We start from the raw sequence: 5,000 nt of genomic DNA on the forward strand, positions 1-5,000 counted from the left end.
ACATGGCCTCTCCTATCATTGCTACGCAGACGACACACAACTAATCTTCTCCTTTCCCCCTTCTGATAACCAGGTGGCGAATCGCATCTCTGCATGTCTGGCAGACATATCAGTATGGATGACGGATCACCACCTCAAGCTGAACCTCGGCAAGACGGAGCTGCTCTTCCTCCCGGGAAAGGACTGCCAGTTCCATGATCTCGCCATCACGGTTGACATCTCCGTTGTGTCCTCCCAGAGTGCAAAGAGCCTTGGCGTGACCCTGGACAACACCCTGTCGTTCTCCGCTAACATCAAGGCGGTGACCCGATCCTGTAGGTTCATGCTCTACAATATTCGCAGAGTACGACCCTGCCTTACACAGGAAGCGGCACAGGTCCTAATCCAGGCACTTGTCATCTCCCGTCTGGATTACTGCAACTCGCTGTTGGCTGGGCTCTCACGTCACCCCGCTCCTCTGCACACTTCACTGGCTTCCAGTTGAAGCTCGCATCTGCTACAAGACCATGGTGCTTGCCTACGGAGCTGTGAGGGGAACGGCACCTCCGTACCTTCAGGCTCTGATCAGTCGCTACACCCAAACGAGGGCATTGCGTTCATCCACCTCTGGCCTGCTAACCCCCCTACCTCTACGGAAGCACAGTTCCCGCTCAGCCCAGTCAAAACTGTTCGCTGCTCTGGCACCCCAATGGTGGAACAAGCTCCCTCACGACGCCAGGACAGCGGAGTCACTCACCACCTTCCGGAGACACCTAAAACCCTACCTCTTTAAGGAATACCTGGGATAGGATAAAGTAATCCTTCTACCCCCCTTACCCCCCTCCCCCAAAAAAATAGTATATATATTGTAAAGTGGTTATCCCACTGGCTATAAGGTGAATGCTCCAATTTGTAAGTCGCTCTGGATAAGAGCGTCTGCTAAATGACGTCAATTCAAATGTGTGGTATAACCCTACTGGTCAAGGTGTGGTGTAACCAATCAATCAATCAATCAATTTTATTTTATATAGCCCTTCGTACATCAGCTGATATCTCGAAGTGCTGTACAGAAACCCAGCCTAAAACCCCAAACAGCTAGTAATGCAGGTGTAGAAGCACGGTGGCTAGGAAAAACTCCCTAGAAAGGCCAAAACCTAGGAAGAAACCTAGAGAGGAACCAGGCTATGAGGGGTGGCCAGTCCTCTTCTGGCTGTGCCGGGTGGAGATTATAACAGAACCATGCTAAGATGTTCAAAAATGTTCATAAGTGACAAGCATGGTCAAATAATAATCAGGAATAAATCTCAGTTGGCTTTTCATAGCCGATCATTAAGAGTTGAAAACAGCAGGTCTGGGACAGGTAGGGGTTCCATAACCGCAGGCAGAACAGTTGAAACTGGAATAGCAGCAAGGCCAGGCGGACTGGGGACAGCAAGGTGTCAGCATGCCCGGTAGTCCTGACGTATGGTCCTAGGGCTCAGGTTCTCAGAGAGAAAGAGAGAACGAGAGAATTAGAGAGAGCATACTTAAATTCTCACAGGACACTGGATAAGACAGGAGAAGTACTCCAGGTATAACCAACTAACCCCAGCCCCCACGACATAAACTACTGCAGCATAAATACTGGAGGCTGAGACAGGAGCGGTCCGGAGACACTGTGGCCCCATCCGAAGAAACCCCCGGACAGGGCCAAACAGGAAGGATATAACCCCACCCACTCTGCCAAAGCACAGCCCCCGCACCACTAGAGGGATATCCTCAACCACCAACTTACAATCCTGAGACAAGGCCGAGTATAGCCCACAGGTGTGGTATAACCCTACTGGTCAAGGTGTGGTATAACCCTACTGGTCAAGGTGTGGTATAACCCTACTGGTCAAGGTGTGGTGTAACCCTACTGGTCAAGGTGTGGTGTAACCCTACTGGTCAAGGTGTGGTATAACCCTACTGGTCAAGGTGTGGTACGACCCTACTGGTCAAGGTGTGGTGTAACCCTACTGGTCAAGGTGTGGTACGACCCTACTGGTCAAGGTGTGGTATAACCCTACTGGTCAAGGTGTGGTGTAACCCTACTGGTCAAGGTGTGGTATAACCCTACTGGTCAAGGTGTGGTATAACCCTACTGGTCAAGGTGTGGTGTAACCCTACTGGTCAAGGTGTGGTGTAACCCTACTGGTCAAGGTGTGGTATAACCCTACTGGTCAAGGTGTGGTGTAACCCTACTGGTCAAGGTGTGGTATAACCCTACTGGTCAAGGTGTGGTATAACCCTACTGGTCAAGGTGTGGTATAACCCTACTGGTCAAGGTGTGGTATAACCCTACTGGTCAAGGTGTGGTATAACCCTACTGGTCAAGGTGTGGTATAACCCTACTGGTCAAGGTGTGGTACGACCCTACTGGTCAAGGTGTGGTGTAACCCTACTGGTCAAGGTGTGGTATAACCCTACTGGTCAAGGTGTGGTGTAACCCTACTGGTCAAGGTGTGGTGTAACCCTACTGGTCAAGGTGTGGTGTAACCCTACTGGTCAAGGTGTGGTATAACCCTACTGGTCAAGGTGTGGTATAACCCTACTGGTCAAGGTGTGGTATAACCCTACTGGTCAAGGTGTGGTATAACCCTACTGGTCAAGGTGTGGTGTAACCCTACTGGTCAAGGTGTGGTGTAACCCTACTGGTCAAGGTGTGGTGTAACCCTACTGGTCAAGGTGTGGTGTAACCCTACTGGTCAAGGTGTGGTATAACCCTACTGGTCAAGGTGTGGTATAACCCTACTGGTCAAGGTGTGGTGTAACCCTACTGGTCAAGGTGTGGTGTAACCCTACTGGTCAAGGTGTGGTATAACCCTACTGGTCAAGGTGTGGTACGACCCTACTGGTCAAGGTGTGGTGTAACCCTACTGGTCAAGGTGTGGTACGACCCTACTGGTCAAGGTGTGGTATAACCCTACTGGTCAAGGTGTGGTGTAACCCTACTGATCAAGGTGTGGTATAACCCTACTGGTCAAGGTGTGGTATAACCCTACTGGTCAAGGTGTGGTACGACCCTACTGGTCAAGGTGTGGTGTAACCCTACTGGTCAAGGTGTGGTATAACCCTACTGGTCAAGGTGTGGTATAACCCTACTGGTCAAGGTGTGGTGTAACCCTACTGGTCAAGGTGTGGTGTAACCCTACTGGTCAAGGTGTGGTGTAACCCTACTGGTCAAGGTGTGGTGTAACCCTACTGGTCAAGGTGTGGTACGACCCTACTGGTCAAGGTGTGGTATAACCCTACTGGTCAAGGTGTGGTGTAACCCTACTGGTCAAGGTGTGGTGTAACCCTACTGGTCAAGGTGTGGTATAACCCTACTGGTCAAGGTGTGGTGTAACCCTACTGGTCAAGGTGTGGTATAACCCTACTGGTCAAGGTGTGGTATAACCCTACTGGTCAAGGTGTGGTATAACCCTACTGGTCAAGGTGTGGTATAACCCTACTGGTCAAGGTGTGGTATAACCCTACTGGTCAAGGTGTGGTGTAACCCTACTGGTCAAGGTGTGGTGTAACCCTACTGGTCAAGGTGTGGTACGACCCTACTGGTCAAGGTGTGGTGTAACCCTACTGGTCAAGGTGTGGTACGACCCTACTGGTCAAGGTGTGGTATAACCCTACTGGTCAAGGTGTGGTATAACCCTACTGGTCAAGGTGTGGTACGACCCTACTGGTCAAGGTGTGGTGTAACCCTACTGGTCAAGGTGTGGTACGACCCTACTGGTCAAGGTGTGGTATAACCCTACTGGTCAAGGTGTGGTACGACCCTACTGGTCAAGGTGTGGTATAACCCTACTGGTCAAGGTGTGGTACGACCCTACTGGTCAAGGTGTGGTATAACCCTACTGGTCAAGGTGTGGTATAACCCTACTGGTCAAGGTGTGGTATAACCCTACTGGTCAAGGTGTGGTACGACCCTACTGGTCAAGGTGTGGTGTAACCCTACTGGTCAAGGTGTGGTACGACCCTACTGGTCAAGGTGTGGTATAACCCTACTGGTCAAGGTGTGGTGTAACCCTACTGGTCAAGGTGTGGTATAACCCTACTGGTCAAGGTGTGGTATAACCCTACTGGTCAAGGTGTGGTATAACCCTACTGGTCAAGGTGTGGTGTAACCCTACTGGTCAAGGTGTGGTGTAACCCTACTGGTCAAGGTGTGGTATAACCCTACTGGTCAAGGTGTGGTGTAACCCTACTGGTCAAGGTGTGGTGTAACCCTACTGGTCAAGGTGTGGTACGACCCTACTGGTCAAGGTGTGGTACGACCCTACTGGTCAAGGTGTGGTATAACCCTACTGGTCAAGGTGTGGTACGACCCTACTGGTCAAGGTGTGGTATAACCCTACTGGTCAAGGTGTGGTGTAACCCTACTGGTCAAGGTGTGGTGTAACCCTACTGGTCAAGGTGTGGTATAACCCTACTGGTCAAGGTGTGGTATAACCCTACTGGTCAAGGTGTGGTACGACCCTACTGGTCAAGGTGTGGTGTAACCCTACTGGTCAAGGTGTGGTATAACCCTACTGGTCAAGGTGTGGTGTAACCCTACTGGTCAAGGTGTGGTACGACCCTACTGGTCAAGGTGTGGTACGACCCTACTGGTCAAGGTGTGGTATAACCCTACTGGTCAAGGTGTGGTACGACCCTACTGGTCAAGGTGTGGTATAACCCTACTGGTCAAGGTGTGGTGTAACCCTACTGGTCAAGGTGTGGTGTAACCCTACTGGTCAAGGTGTGGTATAACCCTACTGGTCAAGGTGTAGTATAACCCTACTGGTCAAGGTGTGGTACGACCCTACTGGTCAAGGTGTGGTGTAACCCTACTGGTCAAGGTGTGGTATAACCCTACTGGTCAAGGTGTGGTGTAACCCTACTGGTCAAGGTGTGGTGTAACCCTACTGGTCAAGGTGTGGTGTAACCCTACTGGTCAAGGTGTGGTATAACCCTACTGGTCAAGGTGTGGTGTAACCCTACTGGTCAAGGTGTGGTATAACCCT

At 50.9% G+C, this 5,000-nt stretch overlaps 1 protein-coding gene across 2 annotated transcripts in view; it reads right to left on the minus strand.

Annotated features, from left to right (window-relative positions):
• The window catches only part of rgs11 (regulator of G protein signaling 11), a 79,736-nt gene that overhangs the window by 50,855 nt on the left and 23,881 nt on the right, over positions 1-5,000 (minus strand). The gene's annotated exons all lie outside the window — the stretch shown is intronic.

This window comes from Coregonus clupeaformis, unplaced genomic scaffold (assembly GCF_020615455.1).
Source record: "Coregonus clupeaformis isolate EN_2021a unplaced genomic scaffold, ASM2061545v1 scaf1079, whole genome shotgun sequence".
Lineage (NCBI taxonomy): Eukaryota > Metazoa > Chordata > Actinopteri > Salmoniformes > Salmonidae > Coregonus > Coregonus clupeaformis.